Below are 18,568 nucleotides of genomic sequence, written 5' to 3' on the forward strand. Positions count from 1 at the left end.
ATCCTGCAAGAGCTCCATGACAGCCCTTTAGCTTCTCATGCTGGTATTCGAAAAACTACTCAACGCGTACGCGAGGCAGTCTACTTTCCTGAACTGCAAAAGTTAACAAGGGCGTATGTCCAGTCCTGCCCAACATGTCAAGCCGTTAATTATATTAATTTCCGCCCGGCCGGGTTTCTAAATAGTATTAAATCCGAATTTCCAAATGAAATAATCGGCATCGATTTATTGGGCCCTTTCCCAAAAAGTCAGTTAAACAAAAGTCGCTATCTCCTTGTTATAGTTGATCATTTTAGTAAATGGACCGAAATTGTTCCCTTAAAACGAGCCTCCGCGAAATTAGTTACCGATTCTATTTTAAATAAATATATTTTAAAATACGGGGCGCCCCTAAAAGTTATATCGGATAATGGTCCTCAATTTGTAAGTAATATATTTGAAGACATGTGCCAAAAACTGGGCATACGTCATTTAAAAATGGTCCCGTATCGGCCGCAATCAAATATAGCGGAACGGGTCAACAGAAATATAGTGAAAATTATCCGTAGTTATGTTAAAAATTTTCATAAAAGCTGGGATAACTATGTCAATGAATTTGCTTTCGCCCTTAGGACCGCAAAACATGATACAACGGGCAAAACTCCTGCTGAGTTATTTCTAGGCAGAAAGGTTATAACACCGTTAGATAAACTATTTTATGTGCAACAAAGAGCCCCAGAATTTAAAATGGGTGATATAGAAAAACTAATAAAAGAAGCAAAAAAGAATACGGAAGTAGCACAAAGAAAACAAAAATTGTATTATGACTTGAAACGACGGGGAGTAACTTATAAAGTAGGGGATGAAGTACTAAAAATTAAGCATTCACTTTCTTCAGCACCAGAAGATAAAACTGCCAAATTTTTTCCACGCTTTGAAGGACCATATGTTATAGAAAAAATAACTCACGCTGTTGTAGTGTTAAAGGCAAGAAATGGTGAAACCTGTTCCGCAAACATTGACCAGATAAAACCATTCTATGACCGTAATAAAATGCAAATCTTTTCAGATCTTTTGCAGGATCCGGTACGGCAGACACCGCAGGTACAAGTTCCAGAGGTGGGAAAACGACAAGTACAAGGGCAAGCCAATGAGAGACAGAAGCAAGTGAAAAGAAAATTGCCCCGCGGAAAAATTGAAGGTACAAAGAAAAAGAAGCCGTTCCACCGTCCAAAAAACAGAGTTCACGAACACCCCCAGAATGAAGAAGGGAGAAGGACGACGTATGTGGAAAAGACCGGGAGAAAGGACGGCAACTATAACCCGGCTGTGAAACGGAAGATTGACTCATCCGACAGAACTCTCCGCAGCAAAAGTCGCCGAACTGCGGAAGGGCCATCAGCGGCGGAGGAAAAAGTACAAGAAAAATTTGAACGGCCAACAACGAGGTCCAAGCAGGATCACGACAGAAGTTTCCCGGTTCCACCAAGACCAGCTGCCTTCAAACGGCCAAGACCACAAGCAGAGGACAGAAGGAAGATGTTCAAGGGTGGCCGTAGTGGTGAAAAACGGAAGCTTCCAGAGGAAAGCACTGAAGGGCGAGCCCGTACAAGAAGGAGGATCAACCAAGCTACGGTCTGCAGCACCTTTAAAGACTGGGCCCAGAAAAGGATGTCTGAATATTACAAAGATAAGTAAAATTTTATGTTACTTTACAAACTTAAGTTAATCTTTCATTCTTACTACAAGTGGCAGATTTCAAGAAGTTTTACCTCATGCGAGGTCTACCTTTATCGCCAAAAGGGCGAGAAATGAGTTGTGACCGATTTTCTTATTATGTTTTTCAATTACTCGCGCGTAAAACTAAAGTTGATGTATAATAGCGTTGTATAAAGACTTAAATATTGTAAAAAGTTATTGTATAAATTTTATTTAAAACATTCTAACAAGAAAGAAGTTTTAGTCTGAAAGACTTTTTGAAATGTAGTATTATTTCAATGTAGAAAGAATTGGCACTTGCTTTGAAAAGAATAGAAGTTAACAATGTACTACTAATGTATGTTTTCAAATGTGTAAAATTAACGGCATCTTGATATGTTCTTGTATACATGTGAACTGTTATTTTGAATGTTTAGAAATAACGTGATATGGTAAAAGTGAAAGTAATGTTAAAAAATTTGTTATTCGTGTGACTGTAAAGATTAAATCATGGTGAATATGTGTTAAAGGTTGAATGATGTAGTTAGGCTCTCTGACGCTACACTTTAGAGTTAGCCACTTTCAGAATAGTACCTCAGGGTCTAGAGTTGAAATTAGGGTGTGTTAAGAGGTCTCGTATGTTGAATTTTAACACATTAGTGTTTTGATTGTAGGAGGAAGTGTTGAACACATAGACAGAAACACATTCGTGTTTGGTGTTTTTACAACACATGTCAGAGAGCACGGGGAGAGATAATTAAAATAGTCATGAATGAAATAAGAATGTTAAGAAAAGTATATTCTATATGTTATTTGCAATGTCATTCTGTAACATTTCATTAAACTAGTTTTCCTTCCAGATCTCTGGGAGGAACCAGAATTGAATAAAGCTCCTGTTTTGATGCAGTACAGATGAAAAAGAAAAAAGATTGTTGTATATTCCGGGAGCTGCTATTGTAAAAAATTTCTTTCTTTTAAAATTTTCTAGTTTCTAGCTAAGTTATGTTTGTAAAAGGTTGGTCTCGCGTTAGTTTCTAGAGCTAAAAGTTTTCAACAAGGTCGTTTTAGACCTCAGTTTCAAACTAATTAACTCTGGCGGGAAGTATGTAAGGATCTTAAGTTTTACTAACGTTTATTTTATTTTAAATCTTTACTATCACTTCTTATTTTCTACTTCCGGCCAGAATTATAAGCGTGAAGGAGTTTATGCAAAGTTGTCTGGCGAACGCCAAGTATTTAAGTGTGGCCTTTTTGCCAAGCAGAAGAGAGGAAGCCGTGAGTTCGAAGCAGGCCGCTTACCTTAGAAGTTACGCAGTTGCTACTTTGCCTTCCAGGCCAGAGGTTTTAATCCTCTTGATAAATTAAACGTATTGTAGTGTTCACAGTCTCTGTGCTACATACGCTTTCTGTTATTATAAGGCCAATCTTATTCTAAAGTTAAATTAGAGTTTAGTTTTATTTTGATATCTTTTAAGTTAGACCCCGAGTGGAGGGTCATTGTATTCCGAAGTACGGAAGTCATTGTATATAAAGAAAAAATAAAGGGTTTTGTATACCCTTCGTCTGTATCCTGTCTACTTACTACAATTAGTGAACATAGCTTTAGTAAGCTCTCTGTTCTAGTCAGGTCATTGTATGTTTCCGAAGAAGGTTAGAAGAAACATTGAACCTGATAAACTTTCGGCCTAAAAATTATTCTGCTGGGGTTTTTCCCGTAGTATCGTGATTTGCCGTTCTTAAACCATAAGCTAACTCATTTATGTAGCCATCCCAGCGCTAACGTGATGTGTGCTAACGTAACTGCGAATTATTTTTACAATGATTTTATTAACTCTTTCTGCTATGTTTGCCTGGGGTCTATACGGAACCATTTTGATATGGCGTATGCCAAGTCCAGTGCATATGTTTTCAAATATTTGACTAATGAATTGCTTACAGTTATCGCTAATGGCTTTTATCGGTGCACCGTATTTTAAAATGTATCTGTGTAAGAATGCATCTGCGACGGTTTTGGCTGACGCGCGTTTAAGTGGAACAATTTCTGTCCATTTTGAAAAATGATCTACAATTACTAAAAGAAAACGATTTTTATTTAACTCACTCTAGGGGAAAGGACCAAGAAGGTCTGTGACGAAACTGCATTTATCCATGGCGGCCCGTAGAGCAATCACAAAATATCCGGTGCTTCAGTTTCTCTAATACTATTTATTATCCATTATATTTACATATATACAACTGTCCTATTGTTAGGCGGACTACCTCCACAGAAATCATGTTGCCTAATCAAACGACATTTCGTTTCTACTTACATGCATTGCGCTACTGCCAAGCAGCGCCCTCTACTTCTCTCTTTACAACATTCCCCACCTGTGAACTCTTTAAGTTCACACAACCGAATACAAAATAAACCAGTATTTCTAAATCAAACACAACATTTGAATACTCTATAAACCACATCAAATTACAAATAACAATTAAGTAATATTTAAACACGTTAAATCAACTTATAAATTAATTACTAAATAAGAAACATTATACTAAATCAAAATTCGCAATAATTATATAAACTAAACTACATTTAGCAAAAATCAATAAAGATACTCTGAAAATGACATATGTGCAAACAATAAATCAGATTATTACACTGTAACTCTTTACTACTAATTATGCACTTCAAGGTTGTACAGCAATTGTACTGGTCTCTTTAGATTACCTGTTTGAGTTTTAATGAGACACGAGCGTACCTGACCATCTCTGCCAGGACAAGTTTCTATTATCTTACCTAGTGTCCACAAATTCCTAGGTAAACGGTCGTCATGTACAAGGACTACGTCATTAACATTAAACTGACTAGACACTTTAGTAGGTGGACATAAATTCACAGATCTTAAAGAAAGCAAGTAATCCTTCCTCCACCTATTCCAAAAGTGGTTTAACAAGGTTTGTTGATGTTTATACTTTTTGATCAAGGAATGTCTAGACCCAATCAAGTCTTCTCTGCACACTCTTGTAACTGGAAGAGAAAGTAAACGTTTACCAATTAAGAAATGAGCAGTAGTTAGCGGTGAGCGTTCTGAAGGGTCATTGTAGACATACGTTATGGGTCTTGAATTAATTATGGCTTCGATTTCTACGAGGACTGTTTCTAGCTCATTCAAAGAGAGACTAGAACGTCCAACTATTTTCCTTAAACAAGTTTTGATCGTTCTAAAATGCCTTTCCCAGAACCCTCCCCACCATGCTCCTTTTTCCACAATAAACTTCCATGTTATACCGTGGGAAGGAAACAAATTTTGTACAGATGGGTGTTGAATACACTTCCAAATTTTTCGCAATTCTAGATCAGCACATTTGAATGTCTTGGCATTGTCCGAATATATCGTTGAGCACAATCCACGACGAGAAATAAACCTGCGAAACGCAAGCATAAAATTCTCCACGCTCATAGAAGGGACAAGTTCTAGATGTAAAGCTCGAGTTGTAGCACATGTAAACAAAAGCAGATAATGTTTATTCTTGCTGTCCTTTTTAAAAAAGGGACCAGCATAATCCAGCCCTGTTACAGAAAATGGAGATGATTGAAGAACACGATCAGGTGGTAAAGGAGCGGTTTCCTGTGTACCGGCACGCACCTTGTATCGTTTACACAAAAAGCACTTACTTAACGTGGACCTGACGAATTGGCGTCCTTTTATGATCCAAAACTTTTCTCTAATATCGGCTAAGGTAGCTTCGACTCCAGCATGAAACAATTTGTTATGAGACTCAAAAACTACTAGTTCACTGTATCTATCTTTATAAGGTAACAGCCATGGGTGTTTTTCTTCGAAAGCAAAGTCTGAGAATTGAAGTCTGCCCTTTAAACGCAGAAGATCATGGGTATCCAATTCTGGGTTAAGTGAATAAATCGACGATGTCTTTTCTAAGCATTTTCCACTTGATAGATCTAGAATCTCTTTCGCAAAGTATTTTCGCTGTGTAACTTTTACCCAATAGAGCTCAGCTCGCGAAATTTCAACAGAGCTTAATGGACCTTTGACTTTCACTGAATTTCGTTTTATATTGTTGGTAAACCGCATAACATAAACCGTAATTCGATACACCTTCAGGAGCCTGCTGAATCGCGTTAAGTCTAGTAATGCCGAAGATTCTACATCTTGAACAGAAACATGAAGAGATGTTTGCATCCTTGCTTCGTTCTGAACGCTCTCCTCGTCGATGTTGGTCTGTTGATTTACTGGCCAAACACTTTCAGGTTGAGACATCCAGCTAGGTCCCTGGAACCAAAGGGAACTTCTTACAAGGTTAAAGGCATTTTCTCCTCGAGATAAAAGGTCAGCAGGGTTTTCACTCCCACTGCAGTGAAACCAGCATTCAGGATCCGTGAGTGACTGAATCTCCGAAACTCTGTTTGATACAAAGGGTTTCCAGTTTCTTGCACATCCCTTTATCCAGTAGATAGTTATTTGGCTATCACTCCAAAGAAACTTTTGATGACACAGTTCAGGAAACAGCTTTGTCAAATACATAGACAATTTGGCGGCTACTAAAGCAGCCATCAACTACAAACGAGGTAAAGTCATAGTCTTGAGTGAAGCTACGCGACCTTTTGCGGTAATGAAGCTGGTGCAAATAATGTTTTCTGAATCAAGGTATCTAAAGTATGCTACTGCGCCGTACGCTTTAGGGCTAGCGTCAGCAAATACATGAAGGCTAACATTAGATTTTTCACTACTACCAAAATATTTTCTCGGAAGAGAAAACTCCTCCAACATCTTTAATTCAGCTAGCCAGCGACTCCAGTCCTTAATTATTTCTAATGGAAGGGTGTCATCCTAGTCCACACCTAATGTCCAAATTTTTTGTAACAGAATTTTCATTTTCATCACAAAGGGTTGAAATACACCAATTGGATCGTAAACTTTGGCCACCCTTTGGAGAATAGTCCTTTTTGTGGCCTCAGCACTGTCATGGGATAAATTTCCTAAAAATTCGCAATTCAACTTGATCTTATCTGCTTCAGAGTTCCAGATCATGCCCAAAAGTGTTGACTCTTTAGCTGGTTCTATGTTATAACCTTTTCCAATCCACCAGGAATTAAGTTCCTCGGAATTTGACCTTAAATTTCTCAAATTCATCTCAGCGTCTTTAAAAATCTTAACCGCGTCTGAGGATAATCGACATGCATCTTCAATAGTGTCTGCACCGTAGTATAAATCGTCTACGTATAACGAGGAATCTAACATTTCATAACTTTCTGGATTTGTGCTTTTATATTTTTTAATGTGGAATTTTATCGTCATCGCTAAAATTGCTGGACTACAGCAAAGTCCGAATGGAAGACGTTTAAACCTTAAAACTTTATATTTTTCCTCACTATTCCCGAACCAAAGAAATTTTAAATATTCCCTATCCTTTTCTAAGATTCCTATCATTAAAAAGGCCTTAGCTAAATCTCCGCTGAAAGCAATTTCATATTTCCGAAATTTTAAAATTATGTCCAAAACCACGGGGATCAAACTAGGTCCAATGTCTAAAAAATCATTTAAGGACTTTACACCTTTAGTTCTAGAAGAGCTCGCGTCGTAAACAATCCTACACCTTGTGGTTTCCTTAGGTTTTATTATTCCCCCATAAAATACGATGCCTCCATTATTTCCTGTGAACACTTCTCAACTATACCCTCCTTCATTTGCTCTTCAATTACGGATTTATACTGCTGATAAATCTCAGGATTTCTAATAAGTCTATTTTTAAGACTTTCAAATCGTCTTAATGCTACTCCGAAATTATTTTCTAATTGCCCTGCTTCCGATTTCCATAATAAACTGACATAGTATCTATTACCTTACCATAGTATCTATTTCCTTTTCAAAGCTCTGAATCATTTCTCTCGCCTCGTTAGAAATCGCTGAGTCATCGGTAAGGCCCAGCAAATCTAAAGTCCATAACGATCGCAATGAATCAGTTACGCAAGAAGAAAGGTTTACTATTGCCGTGTTTTGAGATACTATTTCGCTCTCTTTATCTTGAAGGCCAACTGGGACCCATCCAAACATAGTAGAAATCGCACAAATTTCCTTTCCTAATTCAATCTTTTCCCCCCTTACCATCTTCCAGTAATAATCCACACCTATTAGAATTCCAACGCTTCTTTTACATAAACAAGCGATTCGCAATCCGCACTCATTCTTCATTTTTAGTGTTTGTTTTGATGGCGTGGTCTTATGCGCAGCCGTTATAGCGTCAGTGACGAGACAGCTGATTTTTATTTTGTTCTTTTGCTTCGCATCCGAAACACAGAATTCGACAACCTTATATGTTTTAGGTACTGCGTATTTCATTCCAAAAGAATAAATAGACAATGTTTCTTCTCCAACAAATTTTAAGTTTAATTTCTTAACTACACTAATATGAACAAAACTTCGTGTAGCACCACAATCGAAGATTAAATTAGTTAACTCTGACTTTCCGTCATAATGAGCTAACACTGAACAGGTTTGCAATAAAGCATTTTTCTTCAATGATTTATCACAAGGAACAACGGAAAGCGTGTGTTCTTTCGGGGAGTTTTGTGTTTCATCTACTGAATTATCTCGCGAGCTTTCGCACAATTCTTTTATGTTTTGATTTGAAGCCGTTTGCGCTTTGTTACGATTTGAACTACTCGTACATAGTGACTCATGATGCGACTTAAACCCGCATTTTAAGCAGTTAGTTTTATTTCTGCACGATTTCCAAATGTGATATTTTCGAAAACAAATAAAGCATCTATTTTCAGTACGTAACTTACACAATTTTTCTTTAATGCTTTTATCACAAGAAAATGAATTATGGGACTTTTCGCAAAAGATGCATGCACGATTATCAACAGCATTGAAACTGGCAGCCGTAGGTACATTTCTGTGAATTTTTTTATACTCAGACTTAGCATGTTCGAAACGTGGAGGCAAGGTATTTCTTTTATCTCGCGTCAATAAACTCGACGCTTCACGACATTCAATTTCTCGCTTTATGAAGTCCAACAAGTCAGATACCTTAATTTCTTCATTTGGGTTTTTCCTTCGATTAAATTCCAGAACGAACTCTTCTGGAATAGCTTTTAACAACACAGGTATTAATAACTGAACAAATGAACCTTTCGTAACTCCTTGCGCTTCCAAATTCCGAACTGCAATTTCGATTTCATCATATAACCTACGTAAAGCTTTAATATTATTTGAATTCCTTACTGGTTCTAAATTTAACAGTTTGTTCATGAATTGACTAATTATTATTTCTTTTTTCCCGAATCTATCCTTTAAAGATTTTATACTCTCATCGTAATTTTTTGCATTTAATTCTAATGAAGATACTACATTACTCGCGGCACCTGTAAGTAATGTTTTCAAGTATGCGAATTTTTCTATCTTACTAAGACTTTCGGTTTTGTCTATAGTGCTTTCGTAACTGTTCCAAAACTCCGTAAATTTTTCAGGATCACCTGAATATTTCTCTAAAACTAGTTTTGGAAGTTTTACCGTACTTTGTACATTTTGCAGTCTAACCAAGTTTTGTTCAGGATCTTTAATACTTATTTTATCCTCTTCCAAAATTCGATTAATTCGTTTAATAGCTAGAGAACATTTTTCCTGATATTCCTCAGAACTAACTACATCCGTTTCTAGAGAATCTATCTCAATTACGGAATGAATTGCCTCGTCTAATTCTTTCAAATTACTTTTCTTTTCTAGCAATGATTCATGCACTTCGCATAATTCATCTGTATCTTTCTTCGCTAAGCTATCCTCGACTTTCTTTAGTAGTTTAGATACTACCGTTCTCAATGCGGTTCTCTTTCGTTTTAATCTATCTAGTTCTGCCATTATTTCGCGTTAATACATAAATGTACCTAAGACTGCAAATTATCAAAATTCAAATCAAACACGTTCAAAATTTAATAATAATCATCCTCTTACCTAGGGCATGGTGTGGACACATACTTCCTCGTGAAGTTCACTTTAACAAATCCAAACTTTCCGTAAGATGCACCATTGTGACGAACCTGCATTTATCCATGGCGGCCCGTAGAGCAATCACAAAACATCCCGTGGTTCAGTTTTTCTAATACTATTTATTATCCATTATATTTACATATTTACAACTGTCCTATTGTTAGGCGGACTACCTCCACAGAAATCATGTTGCCTAATCAAACGACATTTCGTTTCTACTTTCATGCATTGCGCTACTGCCAAGCAGCGCCCTCTACTTCTCTCTTTACAACAAGATCTATGCCTAAAATTTCATTCCGAAATGTAGCGCGAATGCTATTTAAGTACCCGGCCGGGCTGTAATTAATATCATTTAATAACTGACATTGATTGCAGGACCTGACATACGCAGTTACTATTTTGTATAATTGCGGGAAATATACCGCCTCGCGTACCCTTTTTAAAGTCTTTCTGACCGCTAAATGATCCGCTGTTTTCGCGTCGTGTAATTCCTTCAAAATGCTTAATCGAAGCGAGGCTGGGATGACTGTTTTGTACTCGAGATTTTCGTTTTTTGTTTTTGTATAAAATAATAACTTATCTATTATTTCATAGTTTTATGCTCTATTTTTTATCCCATCGATATCTGTGTGCTTTCGGGGTCTTTCAAATATACATGGATACTTCAAATTCAGGATCAGCTTTCAATTCAGCAATAATTGTATCTCTAGAATCTAAAATTTTTGAAGTCAACACAGCGCATTTAAGTTCGCTGCCTTCATCGTCCAGTTTTATACGAGATAGTGCGTCAGCTACATTGTTTTCCTTACCCGGTTTATATTTGATTATTAGATTATATTCTTGGAGTTTTAAAGCCCATCTTATTAACCTGGGCGTTAGGTTTTTACCCGAGTAAAGTCTACCAACAGCCGCATGATTCGAAAAGACTCTTACTGGCGCTTTGCCGAAATAAACTCGAAATTTGTGTACAGCCATTAATACGGCTAATGTTTCTCTCTGTGTAGCTGTATAATTCCTTTGTGTATGATTCAACGTTTTACTAAAAATGCCAAAGGATGGCCATTTTGCATAAGAACCGCACCCACAGCATAGTCCGACGCATCTACTGCAATTTCCAGGTTTTCGTCCCCCTCAGGGAATTTCAAAACAGGGGCATTGATAAGCGCTTTTTTTAACCTTTCGAAAGCGGTATTTACTTCCGCTGTCCACGTGAATTTACTTTTCTTTCTTTTAATTACTAACAAGGGTTCAACAATATTAGCAAAATCTTTTATGAATGACCGATAATAAGAACATAACCCAAGGAAAGAAGAAAGTTTCTTGGCGGTGTTGGGAGGTAAGAAATTCTTGATTGCTTTTATTTTTGAATCTTGAGTTTCTATACCCTTTTGCGAAATTTTATAACCCAGATATTTACGTTCTTTAGTTGCGAAATTGCATTTTGAGACGTTAATTGTAAGACCGGCCTCTTTCAATAATTTAAAAACTTCTTCTAGATCTTTAATATGTTGTTCCAACGTACTACTCGTTATAATTATATCATCTAGATAGATTAAAGTCGATTTTCCTAGGACAGGCTTTAGAACAATGTCCATAGCTCTCTGGAATGTTGATGGGGCCCCACACAACCCAAAGAGCATGCGTAAAAATGCATAAGTACCCGATTTTGTTATAAACGCGGTTTTATGTATGTCTTCGGGTCTCATAGCTATTTGATAGTAGCCAGACGTCAAGTCCAAAATAGTCATGTATCTAGTAGATTTAATCTTTCTAATAATTTCCTCTATAACCGGCAAAGGGTAAACTGGGAATTTAATAATACTATTCAGTTTTCTGTAATCGATAGCAAACCTCCAAGCCCTTTTATCCGAAGGAGGAAACTCGTTCTTTTTCCTACATAGTACGACTGGACTCGCGTACTCACTATTTATGGACGTTATTATTTTGTTCTTTAACATTTCCTGAATATGTTCTTCTATGATTTATTTTTCTGTTTATCATAGCGATAAGGTTTAGTCCTACAGGGTTTGTCGGCAGTTAACTGTATCTCATGCGTAACTATTTGACAGCTACCAGGCCGTTCTGAAAACAAGTTTGGAAAAGTACTCACCACTTGCTGGATGGCTTGACTTTCATGGTCATTCAAATGGCTAAGGTCAACTTGCGGTTGTTCCACTGGTTCCACCCCCTCTGATCCATTTCCAGCACGATAGAACTTTCCTGGAAATTCAGTTTGGCCTTCGCGGCTTTTAAAAACTCCATACCTAAATTGAGTGGATTTTGCAAATTTTTTACTACAAAAATTAATACTTTAAGGCTTTCATTCTGAACTTGTATCTTTAAAGATAGTTTTCCGATACATTGACAAGTTGTTCTTGTGCTGCTATGATTTCTGTGTTTTTATTTTTAAATAATCGAAACCTATTAAAGTTCTTCTTAAAAAAAATATCGCTCATAAAATTACCTTCTGCTTCTGTATCGATGAGGGCTTCTACTGGTACATCGCCAACCAGGACTTGTATAATTGGTAGCTGAGAGTTCCTTACGATGACCGTATTTAAGTGTCTTTTTGAGGGTTTTTTCAAAACTTCCGCGGTCCGCTCGCTTTCACAGGCCCCTCAACTCGTTTAAAGCTTTGCTTTCAACTTATGCCTTCTGGGTACGCGGACGTTTGTTTTCAAATTTTCTTTTTGGGCCTTGACCTTCGAGCTTCGATGAGTTAGCTTGATAGCTCTTTCCCCCATAATAGCGGTTTGCATTTCTGGTCTGTTCATTTGAAGATTGCCTTCGAATACTTTGAGAATACAATGGCCCTCTAGCTTTTTCCGCTATTCTGCGATTTTGAAACTTGACCGCCAATTTGAAGTGCTCCTGCAATGTGCTTGGGTTTCTAATTTCGAAGTAGTCTTGAGCAGCAGGTTGTAATCTTGGTAAGATTATTTCAATAATTTCCGCGTCGGGTTTCTTCCCATACAGCATATCCTTCAGCTTAATTTTTCGCAGAATAAAGTCCGTCAACTCTTCTATATTCCGTTGATAAAAACTATAGAGTTCGGCTTCTAGCCTTGCTCGATCTTTCACTATGGGGAAGGCCTTTAATAACGATTTTTTGAAATTTTCAAATGTATATGTCTGGCCTCCGAATTCCCCTAATAAAAATTTGCCTATATTCTTCCACCATAGCGCGGCCTGTCCTCTTAGTGCAGATGTGGCGATGGCAACTTTTTGTCTTTCAGGCACAGGGTAGAGCTGGAAGTGATTGTCGAGGCTTTCTAGAAATATCGCCACCGAATTTTATCCGTCGAAATTGACGTTTGGCTTAATTGACGCTCTCATCGTCTGGACCAGGTATCCAAATCCTTCCAGTTGGCTTGCCATTTCTTGTTGTTGTCCAGAAACTTCCATCCAATTTTCGGCCATTTCAGTTCGAGAAGTGTTCGGGCGCCAATGTAACGTTGCGCGTTCTACTAAAATTTACATACTCTGGCATTGGCAATTCCAGGGGAAAGTGAGCCCAACAGGAAAGATAGTTTAAACTTAAAATAAATGTTAGTTAAAATAAATAAAAACCCTACAACCTCTGCTATAGTTTAACGGTATCAGTCATACAGCCCGAAGCTCAAGACAGCTAATATGGAAATGTGATCGTAAAGGTAATTCAAGATCAAAACAGAGAACTAAAATTAAAATGTGTTTCTTTATTCAATCATCAACATAATGTCTATCATTTCGTAAAACTTCTACTTATCTTCCAAGCAATTTTTAGTTCTTTTCAGTATGATGCAAGCGAAACATATATAGCATCATATGACGAATATGCATCTTATAACTTGACATATTTTGCTTATCATAAAACTAATGCAATGATAGTTCAATGTATTTAGATAAAAATGCATTGTATCAAGATTCGACAGATCTGTAAAAATATTGATTTCAGAATCACTTTAATATACTTTAATAATATAATTACTTTTATAATATAATATAATACTTTTTATAATATAATTCTTTTATAATATAATTTCCCAGAGTAAACTCTGGGAAATTAAAATCCTACACTACGTCTTGATCAACCTTATGCTCATGTCTCCCGTCACAACGTTTCTAAGTCTATTAAACTTTCGATGACTTAATGCAGTATTTGTTAATCTCTTTTTACAAGATTTAACAAGGCAAAATTAACAGAACTGTCTTAGCTTTTCTAATTTATAAAATTAGAAAAACTTCATGCAAATTTCTCAAGTTCTTCAAAAGTAATTATGTTCTTGAAGTGAATTCTCCTAAAAGCATTCAAGTTCTTTTTATTTGAAGTCCTTCGATATTGTTAACTTTCATTCTATTTTAATTTATCCAAATATTTTGCTCAAATGTTTTAATTAACAAATATCATAAAAAGTTCGATTAAATAATTTCTGCTGCAAGTAGAAATATTATCGATTAACTTTACATAAAGTTTAATATATTCTTTCCGCTTTTTCTTGAATTTCCTTTTCAGCGAAACTAAAGTTGATCTTCTACCTGTTTTAGAAAACTAAATGCAAAAGGTTATTTATGTAAACATTCTTAAACATTTACTAATTTACATTTTGGTCTCATTTACTTATGACTTGAAGAATAAATTTTAAGAATAACTTGCGCTGATCGTTATTAAAGGCCTTCCCCATAGTGAAAGATCGAGCAAGGCTAGAAGCCGAACTGTATAGTTTAAGGAGAAAAACAAACAGTAAATTTAGTTTAAGGAGAAAAAAAATAAATTACTTACACTGCTCTGTCTATATTTATTTTTGAATGCAGAAACATGCATCCCATATATTATGCCAGATCAAAAAGACTATAGAATGATATCAAGTTCCTTTAAATTAAAATTTTAAATGCTCGTATAATAAATGTATGCTATGGAAAATAAGTTATTAGATATTACCCTTTTAATTCATAATATAAATAAAGAATTGTTACTCTTTATATAATTTGATTTTGAATTTAGTGTTTCCACGAAACTTACTTAATTAAATTAGAGCACATGTATAGATGAAACCCTCTGCCATCATACATATATGACCATTTATAAAAAAAAGACACGCAAACATTTTAATTATGTAAGCGAAAGGATTTTTTAATTAAATTTGGGATTTAAGTTTAGAAATAGTTTTATTTTCTAGCTGCTGTCATATGCTACTGACAAGAAGTTTAAAAATAAATTTATTATATATATATAAGCTTAATAATACTGCTTTATATATATATAAGCAGTATTTTCTTGGCTCTTTGAGTAAGGGTGTAATTACTGGTTTTATAATATAGAATTTTATAGTATAGCAATTTATACTGCATTTACTTTTTAAATTTTTTTAATTTGAGTCAGGTGAATAGAAACGTAAGCCTAGAACTCCTTCATTTTACGAGCTTTGGTGTTTCAAATTATTACTCCTTGATAAGTCGATTTGAGGCTTTGAAATTAAAATAATTAAACTGCATCTAGTTTTTTTTTTAATTTATTTTAAATTTTGCTATAAATGTTTATAAAAAAATAATTGTTAATTTTTGGTTTTCATCTTACTTCGTTCTAAATCTGAATAGTTTCTCGCGGTTTTCAGATTAATTCGTTTTAACGTTCTTCTTATATTCCTTTGGAAAAACGTTTTCGGGCTGGTGTAAAATTTTTCTGTTAATTTTGAAGTGTTATTCTTTACATATATAATGAAAATTAACTTGCTTAACTTGTTGTTAAGTCTCTATAAAGCAACCGCACTAAAAGTTATGTTATAATAATATAAAATTGTTACTCGTAAGTTTCTCTTAGCATATGCGTATGATGTGGGTAGTCGTTCTATTGTTACCTTTCAGTAAAGTATCTTAGTTGATTAATGTCTTAATTTCCAAAATTAGAACTATTGCTTGTCACCTTCTAACTAAGTGAACTTTGGCCAGTTATTTCTGTATTTTAGCTGAGAAAAACCAGCGAAATGTTAGAAATTGTTTCTCTCTAAGGTTCCTCTCCGTGACTCCTCTCCACCGCGAAACTTAATTTTTTATTGGATGGAAAAGGTATTTACGTCTCAACAATGTAAAGTAATTGTCATTAATGTAATAGTTCATAATATAAGAAGAAACGTCTTGAAGATTTCCGTGCGCTTTCAAATTAAAATAAAAAAAAAAAAAAAAAAAAAAAAAAAAACATGTTAATAATCAGTTTACTCAAACGATAAAAATCATACAAAACAGATAACAAATAATGACAGTGATCTATTGATTATTTATTTTTGCGGGGGCGGACACTTAATTGACAATGACACTTAGCAGACAGGACATTTAGCCGATATTTACATTTAACCGACAAGAATTGCTAGCCGAGAGAACGTTTAGCCGGCAAGATATTTAGCCGGAGCATGTTTAACCGACAGCATATTTAGCTCATAACGCGTACACGTAGGGGCAAAAACAATGCGACAATATTTTATAATACTCTATCTTCCTCGTTCTTCGTGGTGTAACGGCAGAAGACTCGGCGCGTATTCGAGAGATCTGAGTTTAAGTCCCGGCTAGGCCATTACTCATTTTTTATTTCTCCTGCTTCAAAAATCCTAACGACTCTACAGTATTAGTAAAATATCTCCATATTTATCTAACAAAAATCTGTTTTCAGGGTACACAGTGATAAGGTTTATAGACACGTCTCGCATTTTTGTCTTTATTTAGTGCTAAGAGTATACAGATTTTAAAATTAGACAGAAAGCAACCTCATTTGACAAATATTTTGACATAAATTTCGACAGTTATCAGACAGAGAAGGGGAGCGATTTTATACAAAAAACAATTAGTGGAGCAGTACAAAATTAAATGTAACGTGATCTGTCTAGGAAAATCGTAATGAAACATGAAAAAATAACAAATGAGCAATTTTAAAGCATTGAAAATTCAATGTCATTTACTAAAGAAAAAAATTTTCCTTAATCTTAAAAGGTTCAAATAAATATAATTTACGAACTGAAGATTTAGGAATAATTTTATAGATCGAAAGTCAGAATTATGGTTAAGTGTCCAGTTGGGACCATTTAAAATCATTTTGATTATTTCTTCTTTTCGACATGCGATTCATGTTGCATGTCAAGAAGTTTCAACGCTCTTTCAGTTTGGCCGATATGTGTCAAACCACACATATTGCAAACTACATTAAGCTAAAGTTACACAAGAATTAAAATCAGAGATGGGATCTTTAAGAACTGAACAACGAATTTTACTAATGGTTCCAAAAGTATTAACTTGAACGTTGAATTTGTGGATAATCCAAGCAATTTTGTAACTGATGAAGAGATGAAATGTTATGATGTCAGGATATTTTGTATAGTTGAAAACCCTATAGTAGTAAGAGGAACTTTTATGAAAGGTTTCATCACTGTCCACCGCAGAAAATACTCTCTCAACAGAAACTAATTTCGAATAATTAATTTCTCAGAGAGCAAGCATTCTTAAATGTAAATGTAAATAGCACGATATATTGCAACAGTAAAAAGTGTCAGGTGGCAGACTGACAAGATTTTACATGGAAAAGCAAACAAGAAAACAATCAGGTAAACGACGACCATATGTTTGTGAGATTGAAACAGGTCTATAAGCCGGTGAAATGTAATGTGCGCAAATAAGTTTTTAAGAGAATAAGTTATAAAACGTTTTTATTGAATTATAAACCCAGCATTACCCTTGATGAATTTAATGAAATACGAGACATATACTACCAATGAAAAATACAATGCGCTGTATACAGGAAATAAAGTGAAACAGAATGTTTAAAGCCGAAGAATTCTAAGTGATCTTTATGAGTATTTTAAGAGTTATCTTTTTACTTTCTGCGATATCCGTTACGTTCTGCCGCTAAAAAAAGAGAAATTTGGTTAAAACATAAACAGCTCCGTTTTGTTCCAGCCTTTTAAGAAACTGAAAATTTATAAATTGTAAAATTACAGGTTGTATAAATTTATTTTATTCTTATAAAATAAATTTATTAAATTTTTTAATTATTTATTTTATTCTTATAAAATAAATTTAACAAACTTGATTAAAATATTTATCTTATAATGCTCAATTTTGACAAATATTACATTAATTTAATCAATTTGTATGCATAATTATGAACCTCTATCATACCATAAGAAAATTTACATTTTTCAAAATGCGTTATAATCGATATTTATATTAACTGCATCACAAATAACAAAAAAGAAAAAATACTGTTTAATCTCTCTCTCAACTACAAAATTGCTCGGATTCACCATCAGTTCTGAAGTTACTCGTATTTTCTCATTTATCAGAAAAATTCGTTGCTCAGTTCTTAAAGATTCCATCTTTGATTTTAATTATTGCAGAATTTTAATTTAGCATGTCGGTGTGCTTTGACATGTATAAGCCAAACCGAAAAAGCGTTGAAATTTCTGTTCAGGGAACATAAATCATATGTTCGAAAGAACTGCTAAATAAATTTTTGATGACTAATCACATTTGAACACGTAATCATAATTTCGACTTCCAATCTACGAAAATTATCCGTAGAGCTTCTTTAGTTTGTAAACAGGATTTCTTTCCAACCTTTCACATTAACAAAACTTTTCTTCTGTCGTGAATGATATTAATTTTTCAGCGCTTTCAGAATTCTAATATTTTCATGTTTCCTTGTTCCCTCGACAGATCAAAAGACAAAATTGTTTTTCTTGCCCATAATCCTTCTCATTGTGTACCCTGTAAACAGGCTTTTGTGAGAAAATTAAAACATTGTTACATGTTTTTTGGTTCACATGTACGTGTAGTGAGTTAAACGTGATATCGGATAAATATGTTGTCGGTTAAACGTTCTGTCTGCTAAATGTCTTCTAGGCTAAATGTCCGCGTTAGTTAAATGTTCCTGC

Source organism: Stegodyphus dumicola, chromosome 7 (genome assembly GCF_044657685.1).
Source record: "Stegodyphus dumicola isolate Sdum_Otavi_A_Nest chromosome 7, ASM4465768v1".
NCBI classification, from domain to species: domain Eukaryota; kingdom Metazoa; phylum Arthropoda; class Arachnida; order Araneae; family Eresidae; genus Stegodyphus; species Stegodyphus dumicola.